This window comes from Eriocheir sinensis, unplaced genomic scaffold, assembly GCF_024679095.1.
Source record: "Eriocheir sinensis breed Jianghai 21 unplaced genomic scaffold, ASM2467909v1 Scaffold614, whole genome shotgun sequence".
NCBI classification, from domain to species: domain Eukaryota; kingdom Metazoa; phylum Arthropoda; class Malacostraca; order Decapoda; family Varunidae; genus Eriocheir; species Eriocheir sinensis.
Window position 1 is genome coordinate 8132 of NW_026111959.1, and position 12733 is coordinate 20864.

Here is a 12733-nt window from a genome sequence, read left to right on the forward strand (position 1 = left end):
GTTCTTATTATATACTTTACTGCATGAAAAAAGAGAAGGTATTTGTCTCTTTTACTTTGAATAAATTAATGAATGAAAAACTGGGTAAATATAAGAGTATTTTTTCGTGCTTTTAAATAATAGTAAATTCCTGAATCATTTTACAACATTTATTTCTCATTGCGAGAGAGAGAGAGAGAGAGAGAGAGAGAGAGAGAGAGTCTTCCTCACAACGTAGCTCTTTTCTCCCACATTTTATCTTCAAAGTTATACAGTTTATTTTTTTTTTATCTTCCCACACATGTTAAAATAATTACATAAACTTCATCATCATCATCACCACTTGTTACGATATCAAAATCATCTGTTTCATCTTCGTCATCATCATCATCATTCTCACCTGTCATTTCATCATCTTTATCTTAATCTTATTTATCTGATTGCTTACCTGGAAATACCTAGCTCAAGAATGACAATACACTCTTATTATTATTATTATTATTATTATTATTATTATTATTATTATTATTATTATTATTATTATTATTAGTGGTGGTGGTAATGTTTTTTTTTTTACATTTCACCTCACACTTCTACCTTCACACTCCCTTCCTCTTTTTTCCTCCATTGCTGTCTCTCTCCTTATATATTCTCTGTTGTTATCTTCTTCCTCATATTTATTCACCTGTCTCTGCTCTCTACCTGTTTATCGAATGCGCTTCTTACATTGCTTCTAATTCCACCTCCTCCTCTGCTCGCAACACCTATGTAATTCCTCTTTATTGTATCATATCATCTCTATTAACACAGTATTCCCCTCCTCCTCCTCTTGCTGCTCTTCCTCTTCCCTCTTCACAATTTCTCATCCTCTTTCTCGAATCTACTCCCTGCTATTACCTCTCATTGAACTAAAACCTTATCTTTTTACTCTTCCTCTTCTTCTCTTTCCTTATATCCTCTCCATCACCAAATATCCCCCTCTTCCTCCTTGCAGCATCGTCCCTATCCTTGCATCATCATCACTTATCCTCTTGCTCCTCTTCCCCTTCCTCCTATCTATTTCGTCCACATCATCACTTCATCCTCATCTTCTTCTCCCTCATACAGTGTCTTCGCGGTCTGTGTTTCGATTCGCCTGCAGAGATCCTTGTATTCGGCCCACTTTCTGATCCCCTCCAAGAGCCAGTGGCCGTAGTACTTGGGCTGACTCTCCCTCTGCTCGCACCCTGGCAGGACCACGTTCACGTTGGCGTGGAACCGTGGCTCCAGGAAGAATGGGACGGACAGCCTGCCAAGGGAAAGGTGAGAGAGGTTTGGAGATGTTGTTTGCCGTTTGAGTTCCTTTTGCTCTTAGGCTTAGAATAGATAGTGCCTGTGGGAGGAGGAAGGAAAGGCTGTGTGGGAATGGCGAGTTTGTGTTGGTGATGATTAGGTTAGGTTGGTGGTGCAGTGTTACCAAACCCAACACACATAATTTATACTTTCACGAACCCTGACCTCCAAAATCTTTCAAAGGGTCATATTCTTACGTATCTAGCCTAATCTATCCATCCTAACCTATCCAACTTAACTTAACCTAATCTAACCTATCTACTATTCCAACAACAACAACAAATAAAATTACCTATCCAACCTAACCCAACCAACCTACACACACCTATTCCACCACCAACAACAGCAACAACCTTACCAAACCAACCTAGTCCAACCTAACATAGCCTACCACCACCGCCACCACCACCAGGCTCACCTATCACCACAGCAGTCGATCACGCGGTGTTTGGTAGCCTTGAGAGCCCCGCCGCTGGTGTAGGAGAGCAGCTGGCCGATGTTCATGACGAGGTGGCCGGGTTTGTGCGTCACGTCGATGATGGAGTCGTCCTTCCACCAGCGAACCTGCAGCCCAGGTACTCGGCAAGGTGGCCAGCAGCGTGACCTTCGTGGTGTCCTGGTGTTCGGCCGTCTGGATCACTGTGGGGAGGAGGGAAAGTGTGTGAAAAGGAGATGTGGTTCGAGTGCGTGTTTCTTTTGGTTTTAGAGATAGAATAGGTGACGAAAACTTACTGCATGACGGAACTTTGGTGCCTCGCTGACTGTATCACTATAACGATGGAGGAAGAAAGATGGCAGAAGGTGTGTTTAATGTTTTGATGGTCTTTTGTTTTAAGGCTCAGAAAAAGTGATAAAATATCTTTGCTCATGGCTTAATATGTCTGTTTGGCTGCTTGGATTACTGTGAGAGGGAGGAAGAAAGAGAAAAGGTGTCTCAAGCAGGTATTTTTGCGATCTCTCAGTTCCTTGTTTTTAGACTAAGAAGAGATGAGGAAGGAGATGATAACGTGGCGAGACCTTCAATTTACCCGGAAGAAAGGAGTTTGAAGAAGACATGAAAAGAATATGTCAGCTAGTTTTGCTTGAGGACATAGAGAATGCAATGTAAGATGACGATAATTGAAAGGTGATGAAGATGATAACGTATTGCAAGACCATCACTTTACCCGGAAGAAAGGCGTTTGAAGAGGCCGTGAATAGAACATATCAGTTACTATTGCTTGAAAACCCAGAGAATGCAATGTAAGCTGACGATAACGTGAAAGGTGAGAAAGAATATGATAACGTACTACAAGACCATCACTTTACCCGGAAGAAAGGCGTTTGAAGAGGCTGTGAATAGAACATATCAATTTGCTCAGAGAATGCAATGTAAGATGGCGATAACGTGAAAGGTGATAAAGATGATAGAATAACGTATAGCAAGACCATCAATTTACCTGAAGAAAGGCGTTAGAAGAGGCCGTGAATAGAACATATCAGTTACTTCTCCTTTTAGACTCAGAGAAGGCAATGTAAAATGACGATAACGTGGAAGGTGATAAAGATGATAACGCATAGCAAGACCATCAATTTACATGGAAGAAAGGAGTCTTAAGAGGCCGGGAATAGACCATATCAGTTACTTTTGCTTTTAGACTCAGAGAAGGCAATGAAAGATGGCGATAACTTAAAAAGGTGATACAGATGATGACCTTACAAGACACACCATCACTTACCCGCGTCACCGTCACGGGCTTCATATGTCGGGTTGGGTCTGGCCGGGTAGCGGATGAGCCGGAGCGTGGAGAGATGCGGATCCCTGAAGATGTCGGCGTAGAAGTCGCTGGGTGCTCCGTAACCTTCCGCGATCAGGCTCAGCAGCTCCCGCGAAGCCTCGGTCATCTTCTCGTGGTAGACCTCCATCCATGTCTGACAGAAAGAGAGGTGGAGGAATGGTAAAGATGAGAGGTAGATGTAGATGAATATAGTGTTGATTAGTAGTAGATAAGTAAAGAAAGGCAAGAAGAAGGAAGGAAAGATAGCCAGAACGAAAGAAAGAAAGAAAAAAAGAGAGGTTGGTAAAAGGATTGAAAGATTGAAAGAAAGAAAGACAAAAAGAGAGAAAAACGAAAGAAAAACAAACAAATAAAAAGAAAAAAAAGGAAGAAAAAGAAAAAGAAAAAACACACACAAAAAACAAAGAAAAATATAAAAAAGATAAAAAAATATACGAAAGAACGAAAGAAAAACAGAAAGGTTGAAAAAATAATTGAAAGGTTGAAAGAAAGGAAAAGAAAGACAGAAAGAGAGAAAAAACGAAAGAAAAACAAACAATTAAAAATAAAGTAAATAAAAAAATTTAAAAAAATATATAAAAAGATAGAAAAAAAAGAAAAAGAGAATCTAACATCCTATCCCCTTACCCTGAAGTTCCTGCCCTCCTCGGATTCCTCTAGACTCTAGAGGCCATTGGTTGTCCTCGATGATGAACTTCTCCTCCAGCGATATGAGTCCCTCCTTCGGCTTCCCCTGCTTCGGTCCGATCTCGAAGGCTGGGAAGGAGAGGACGCGGTGGTTGTGGTGGTGGTAGGGGTGGTGTGTGTGATGGTGGTGGTGGGGGTGGTGCTGGGTAGTGGTGGTGGTGATGATGGTGGTGGTGCAGGCGAATTTAAGTTCCTCATCACCATTCTTACATTCGTTTCACCTTCAATTCACTATCTTCATAACCACCACTATCACCACCACCACCACCACCATCATCTGGGTAAATAGCTCACTGATCAATCGACTGATTACAGACAGACAGACAGACAGATGAATATTCTCGTTCGTGTCGTGTTTCGTCAATATTATTCAAATTTATCAACGTGCATAATTTGTTTCTATATAAAGAGAGTATAACCCTCTTGATAACGTACTTACTGCATGTCGTGTCATTGTACCTCATTACAGCTTCGAGTCATTTGCGTCACTTATCATTCAGAATCGTTTTTATTTTGTCACGCACCTGGAACTAGAAACAGAGACCGAATCCAGAGTAGCTTGCTGATTGGTTAGGTCACAGCATTATCTTGTATGGTCGCGAAGGAACTCGTAACCGTGTATCATAACAGCCATCGAAACAAACAGATGATCTCACTGATCGGTTCGGTCGACACGCAATGCAACAACGAGATCGACAAACCACAAAGAAGAAGTAACAGATGAAATTACTCCGAAAGTTACTCCAGACCCGCACTTGATCTCCCTTCTTTCTCTATAAGACATCAAGTTCTTATATATCCTCAAGGTCTATGCCAAGTTTCGAAGTCATCCCTCACGTTCTATCGTTCTCAAGTTTTATGCCAAGTTCAGAAGTAATCCCTCAAGTTTTAGTGAGTTTTCAAGTTCTTAAAGCCCTCAAGTTCTTATAACTCCTCAAATTCTATCAGTCATCAAGTTCAAACAATTTATCGAGTCATTCCTCACATTCTAGCAGGTCTTCAAGTTCTGTGCCAAATTCCCAAAGTCATCCTTCATGTTCTAGTAAGTTCTCAAGTTTTCATAAATCCTCAAATTCTGTCAGTCATCAAGTTTTAATAATTTCTCGAGTCATTCACCACGCTCTAGCAGGTCTTCAAGTTCTGTGCCAAACTCCCAAGTCATCCCTCATTCTGTCAAGTCCTCTAAGTCCCCCAGTCATCCCTCAGTCCTCACCTTCCTTGTGGGACACGGCGCCGGGGATGACAGGAAAGTATCCGCGGTACTCGCTGCTGCACTTAGGGTTGAAAGACTTCTTGGAGATGGCCATCCTCTGCTCCATCGGCAGGCTGGCGGAGGGAGGAGTGGAGAAGAGATGGTTATAGAAGAGACAGGGGAAAAGAGGAAGAGAAGAGGCAGTGGATGGATAGATAAGGGACATGGTGCAGCTAGATGAGAGACGGAACAAGTAGATATTAACTTGAGAGGAAGAGACGGACAGAAACCGAGACCACCGTTGCCAGATTATCGTACTCGGAGCATCACGTATCCCGGCTTCTCACCCTTTAAATATCACCAGGAAACAAGAATAATTAACCTTTTCAACGATAACAACACAAAAAGCCAGTTATTGGGGCACATGAGGCAGCTTTTGTGGTTGAAATCGAGAATATGAGAGACTGAGTACGACAATCGGGTAACGTTGATTCGAGACGCGTGAACAGACCCACCGATCTCAAACACTTCGATGTCCAAGACCACACACATTTGACAAAGCTTTCGTAGGAGTTGCAGGCATTTCAACTGGTAGTCTCAAATAAAGATCCACAGAGTCAAGTGGAGAAGCAGGGACAACGATAAAGACACGGAATAGCGACGAATACAAAGGAACGGAGACCCAGAACGATAAACATGGATTAGGGACAAAGAAATACAAATACGAAGAGACGCGGAGACCCACACGAAGGAGGACAAAGAAGACGAAAACAAAAATAGACCCACGCATGAAAAACGACAAAAAAGAAGACGAAGACAGATAGGGAACCACGAAGAAGAAGAAGGAGAAGAAGAAGAAGAAGAAGAAGAAGAAGAAAGAGAAAAAGAAAAAGAAGAAGAAGAAAAAGAAGAAGAAGAAGAAGAGGAAGAAGAAGATGATGATGCTGGGATGAAAGGAACGGGAAAGAAAAGAGAGGATGAAGGGCGAGGGAAGGAAAGGAAAGGACAAACGAAAGGAGAAAAAGTGGAAAGGAGGAAGAGAAAAAAAAACAGAATTAAGGTACAGGAGAGAAAATAGGATAAATAATATGCTCGTAAGGAAGATAAAGAAGAAGAAGAAGAAAAAGAAGGAGACCCACACAGACACAACCCCCCGCCTCGACACCTGAAGAACCACTTGGAGTGTCGCAGCAGCCTCCTCGTCGTAGCCGTCCACGTTCTTGAGGTAGATGAAGCCCACGGTGGTGAGCGCCTCGTGCAGCTCCTTCACCAGGCCGGCCCGCGTGTGACCCTTGGCCAGGCTCAGGTCGATGACGGGCAGGACCTTCTCTTCCTCCTGTATGAGCGAGAGAGAGATGGATAGATAGATCGATAAAGAGTTAGATAGATATAGATAGGGATAGATAGAGAGCTTGAGCGAGAGAGGTAGAGAGCAGGATCTGCTCTTCCTCCTGCCAGGGCGAGAGAAAGTTAGACTGATAGAAATCGATAAAAAAAGTAGATAGAGAGTTATATATAAATAGATTGATAGAGAGCTTGATAAATATAGACAGAGAGGTAGAGGGCAGGATCTTCTTACCCACCAGTCGTGGTGAGCGAAAGATAGAAAGATAGATAGAGGTAATAGAGATAAGAGATAGGTAGAGGTTGGTAGAGAAAAAAATATATATATATATATATATATATATATATATATATATATATATATATATATATATATATATATATATATATATATATATATATATATATATATATATATATATATATATATATATATATATATATATATATATATATATATATATATATATATATATATATATATATATATATATATATATATATATGAGAGAGAGAGAGAGAGAGAGAGAATCAATAGAGTACATGTGCCTTTTTCATATTCTCCATCAGTTCTTCGCTTCACTCAGAAAAAAAACGACAACAACAGAAGGTCAAAGTATAGATCAATGTTGCAAGAGCGGAAAAAAATATTTGATAAGAAGATAAGATATGCAAAACTTCAAAAATAAAAAGAAAGATCGTAAAATATATAAAAAAAAGAAGAAAAAAACAATGTGTGTGTGTGTGTGTGTGTGTGTGTGTGTGTGTGTGTGTGTGTGTGTGTGTGTGTGTGTGTGTGTGTGTGTGTGTGTGTGTGTTTACCTATTTGTAGTATACAGGACCTGAACTCAAGCTCGGTCAGTCCTGTCTCCCACTATATTTGTCCAGCTTTTCCTTCAATTTTATTTTATGTGTGTGTGTGTGTGTGTGTGTGTGTGTGTGTGTGTGTGTGTGTGTGTGTGTGTGTGTGTGTGTGTGTGTGTGTGTGTGTGTGTGTGTGTGTGTGTGTGTACAAGTTCCTCTTACCATGTTTTCCACGTCGGCGTAAACACCTGACACACAAACACACACACACCTGCTAACACTGTCTTCTCGGCACCACTTATGAGACGCAGCAGCTATCCGCTTCCTCCTCACGCCACGGCCTCGGGTGCTGCACTGCCACACGTCCAATCTCGCCCTCCCTTAAAAAGCTAAACTGTCAGAACTAATCAGTAATCACATCTAGTATGCCCCGTATTCTGAGACGCATTCGGGTCTCACAACAATATATTCCCTTTTTATTTTATTTTTTTTACAGCAGAGGAGGCAATTCAAGGGCAAAAACACGAACAGCAACAACAAAATAAAAAAGCCCTCTATATTTTGCTTCGTACAAAAAATAAAGAAGAGCGAATAAAAGGTAAAAAACAAGATCAATTTCAGGTGCAGAGGTGTCTCGGTACTCTCCTTTTGAATGAATGTGTAGCGGCAGCAGGCCGCTACTGAAAAACAAACATTTCTGTTTGTGTGTTTTCTGAACAGCTACGTTATAGCTGGTATAACGCCGTGTGATTCGTTAAGGCCGTCTGTGTAGGTTCAGAGATACGACTGATAACCCAGTGGTGACTCCATTTATAAGCAAATTTATTCTCGAGAATATACACGTTTTTACATACGGTGATTGATTATTTACAGAAGTTCATATGCGCTAATATTTACAATAATGGCTCTATGGTGATGCAGTTTTAATATGTTAATGTTTATAATAATAGGAGTGATTACTTACATATATATATATATATATATATATATATATATATATATATATATATATATATATATATATATATATATATATATATATATATATATATATATATATATATATATATATATATATATATATATATATATATATATATATATATATATATATATATATATATATATATATATATCGCAGTCTGATGAATAGGAAGACAAGATATTAGTGTGTTATAAGAGTGGAAGAGGAGAAAGAGGGCAAGGTGAGTTACAGGGCAGAATGAAGAAATTAGAGCGAAGGAAACGAGAAAGAAAATGGTGTGTTTAATTGGTCACAACAAGTGTTTCCTCTTTCCAAAGTTCACAAAGGGAGGTTAGTCGGGCTGTGGTGAGTGCTCTTTCACGATCACGATGCATAAGGGTGGTCAGACTATCACTATGCTCATAACACTAACCATGGAAGCGCTTATACAACCTCTACGAAAGTCTTATCTTATGTGTGGTGGTAAGGTTTGGTTCTCAGACACTTTCGGCTCCAAAAACAACAATTTTCAAAGACCACAAATTAAGTTAGTCGGGTTCTCATTGGTGTTTTTTTCATATCCACGGTGCAGAGGTCAAACTACTATTAAGCTCGTAAAACTACCCATGGAAATGCCTCAACAACATCTACGATAGCCTTGTCTAATGTGGGTATGTTCTTAACAAACAGTACTATTTCCTAAGGCTTCAAAAGAGATTAATCGGGTTCTCATTAGTGGTTTTTCATGTTCTTGGTGCAGAGGCCTTGCCAAACTACTACTAGGCTCGTAAAACTACCCATGGAAATGTCTATACAACCTCTATGAAAGCCTTGTCTAATGTGGGTATGTTCCTAACTAACTACTATTTCCTAAGGCTTCAAAGGAGATAAATCGGGTTCTCATCAGTTGTGCAGAAGCCTTGAACATAAGAACATAAGTACGTAGGGGTCTGCAAGAGGCCGGTAGGCCTATACAGGCAGCTCCTTTGAACCTAAGCTCCAGTGTATCTAACCCCACCTAATATCGCTGTCCATTAATTTATCTAATCTATTTTGAATGTGACAATTGTATTGGCACTCACCACGTTACTGATAAGCATATTCCAATCATCAACAACTCTGTTAGTAAACCAATTTTAGCCTATGTCACTGTTGAATCTGAAAATATCCTGTTTAAACCCAGAAATACGTTTCCTACTCGGCTCTCTTACCAACAAAACCTTATGAAGATCCCCTTATTAAAGGCCTTCATCTATTTATAAACCTCGTTCATGTCTCCACGCACCTTTCGTCTTTCCAGAGAATTCAAGTTTAACTGTTTGAGTCTTTCCTCGTATGGCAAGTTTCTCAACCCCTGAATCATCTTAGTCATCCTTCTCTGCACCGATTCTAACATTTTGATATCCATTCTAGTATAGTAAGGTGACCAGAGCTGAACCGCATAGTCAAGATGAGGTCTAACTAATGCTAAATTGCCTAAATTGCCTTGCCAAACTATCACAAGCTAGGTTGAAAAAAAACTACCCTTGAAAGTACCTGCAACCCCATAACGAGAGAGAGAGAGAGAGAGAGAGAGAGATTTTTTTTACATAGATTTACATAGAAAATCAGACCACACAGACCCCATGGTCCAGACTAGGTGGTCTGTCCTTAAACCTAAGTGAATCTACACTAATCAGATGGCTCCAAAATGTTGCTTTTCTACTTTAGTTAATATTAAGTTCAAGGAAGTGACGGTCGAGCTTGTTTTCAAAGGAGTCAATCGTGTTACACTGGACCACTGACGGTGGGAGCGTATTCAATTTCACTTTACAACGTTGGTGAAGAAAAATTTGGTGCAGTCTGAATTTACTTGTCTACATTTGAGTTTTATGCCATTGTTCCTCGTTCGCAAAGTGTCATCGATCATAAACAATTCTGTTCTGTCTACATTAGTGAAACCATTAAGTATTTTAAAACATTCGATCAATTTTCCTCGGAGGCGACGTTTCTCAAGTAAGAACATGTTAAGGGTGGAAAGCCTTTCTTCGTAGGATTTGTTGCGCAAGGAAGAGATCATTTTTGTTGTCCGACGCTGAACACCTTCTAATTTAGCAATGTCCTTTGCATGGTGAGGCGACCAAAACTGTACCGCATATTCCAAGTGGAGTCTGACTAAACTATTATTATTGAATCAGCGGTCGATGCAGTTTCAATAAATGCGAAGGAGGACACAGTGTATCTGATCCATGCGGGAACCAACGACCTTCAGTCAACCCAATCTCAGGACCTGTTAGCAAAATACCGTCAAGTCATTCGGAAATACAAGACCAAGTCCCCTCACATCATCGTCTCTGGGATTCTACCGAGAGTCAATACGTTCACCGGATTTAACAGTAAAGCGTACGGCGTCAACACTAGTCTAAAGCAGTTATGTAACGATGAAGGCGTAGCGTTCACGAATGCGTGGCATCACTTCAATCAGCGCCCAGATTTGTTTTCGGAGGACGGACTCCACCTGAACGAGGTTTGTTCGGCCCGGCTTGGAAGGCTCCTGAACGAGACAGTTGAAAGCTTCTCGAAAAGCTATTAAAAAAACTGCAGGTGAGGGCAAGGCCAAGGCAACCCTTGATCAGCCGAACCTTAGCGTCGATGCGGCTTGCAAGAAACTGTGCAACCAACGACGCCCCTGACAAGCGAACTCATTCAACACGACGCGGCAAAACCAGGAGCCACATTTCCATTTTGTACACAAATGCACGCAGTAGTAGGAGTAGGTAGGAAGACACCTACCGAACGGGCGTGAGCTACTCCCGGTGAGGATATATGGGAAGCGAGGAGGGTGCTGAAGCCCTTCAAAGACCCTTCCCATGTCCTCACTAACCGTTTCCCTTTTGTCTCATCAACACCAGAGAGCAGTTCAGTATGCTCTCTAAAGACAGTTCCTCTCTCTTTCTACACCACACTACATTCACAAAACACACACACCTTTTCCCAAAATTCAAAATTCAACATGGCGAAAAAAATAACTGCCTCGGAGTCCCCGCCTGGGGGGGACCATAAATTCCCCCAGGGAGGACTCCCCTTCTGGCTGCCGACTTGAGAGGTGTCCTGATAACTCCTCGAACCTCCTCCTTATCAATTTCTGCAACATTCGCGGTCTCCGTTCTAATTTTCATTCTGTGGAACACCATCTCTCCTCCTCTAAATCTCACCTTCTCTTCCTCACCGAAACACAGGTTCTGAGGCTACTGACAGCAACCTGTACTCTGTTCCCTCCTACTATCTCTATCCTAAATTTCAATCCAAAGCTGGATGTTGCGCCTACGTGCGCAACGACATCACTTGCTCTCGTGCCCACGACCTTGACTCTTCTGAATTTTCCAACATCTGGCTAAGACTTCACTGTCATTCTATTACTAAATACATCTGTGCTGTTTATCTCTCACCTAACTCTACTAACTATGTAAAACTCTTTGACTATTTGAACTCTAAAGTGGAGCGCATCTTGACCCACTCTCCCTTCGCTGAAATCTCCATCTTGGGAGATTTCAATGTTCACCACCAGCTTTGGCTTCCATCCTCTTTCACTGACCAGCCTGGTGAACAAGCCTACAACTTTACTCTCCTCCACGACCTAGAGCAGTTGGTTCAGCACCCTACTCGTATTCCCGACCGTCTTGGAGACAGGCCCAACATTCTAGACCTCTTCCTTACCTCTATCCTTCTGCTTACTCTGTCAAACTGTTATCTCCGTTGGGCTCCTCCGATCATAACCTTATTTCTGTATCCTGTCCTATCGCTCCTGTACATCCTCTGAACCCATCGAAGAGGCGATGCTTCTGGCATTTTGCTTCAGCTCGGTGGGACGACCTGAGGATGTACTCTTCCGATTTCCCGTGGAATATTTACTGCTTCCAGGAGAGAGACCCCTCTGTGTGTGCTCTGCGCATCACAAAGGTGATTGTCTCTGGAATGGAGGCATACATTCCACGTACTTTCTCTACTCCTCATGATAAAAAGCCTTGGTTTAATCATATTTATTCTCGTGCTATTAAAGATAGAGAGGCAGCTCACAAAAGGTTCCAGAGCCTTCGAACTCCCATTAACTTTGATCTATACATTTCAGCCCGGAATCGTGCCAAATCTATTCTCCGACTTACCAAAACTTCTTTTATAAATAAAAAATGTCAACACTTTGCTTCTTCTAATTCTTCCCGTGACTTCTGGCATCTAGCCAAAAATATCTCCTCCAGTTTCACTTCTTCCTCTTTTCCTCCTCTCCTTAACCCTGACGGCAGCACTGCCGTCTCATCTGTCTCTAAGGCTGAACTCTTCGCTCAAACTTTCTGTATGAACTCCACCTTGGACGATTCTGGGCATATTCCTCCTACTCATCCCCCCTCTGACTCCTTTATGCCTGTTATTAAGATGCTTCATAATGATGTTTTCTATGCCCTCTCTGGCCTCAACTCTGAGAAGGCTTATGGACCTGATGGAGTGCCTCCTATTGTCCTTAAAAACTGTGCTTCTGTGCTGACACCCTGCCTGGTCAAACTCTTTCGTCTCTCCCTATCAACATATATCTTTCCTTCCTGCTGGAAGTATGCCTTTGTACAGCCTGTGCCTAAGAAGGGTGACCGCTCCAATCCCTCAAACTACCGCCCAATACCT

The 12733-nt window shown here is 41.5% G+C and overlaps 1 pseudogene; it reads right to left on the reverse strand.

Moving 5' to 3' along the window:
- Window positions 1-207: 207 nt before the first annotated feature.
- LOC126993446 (uncharacterized) overlaps window positions 208-12733 on the reverse strand; it is a 55169-nt pseudogene continuing 42643 nt past the window's right edge.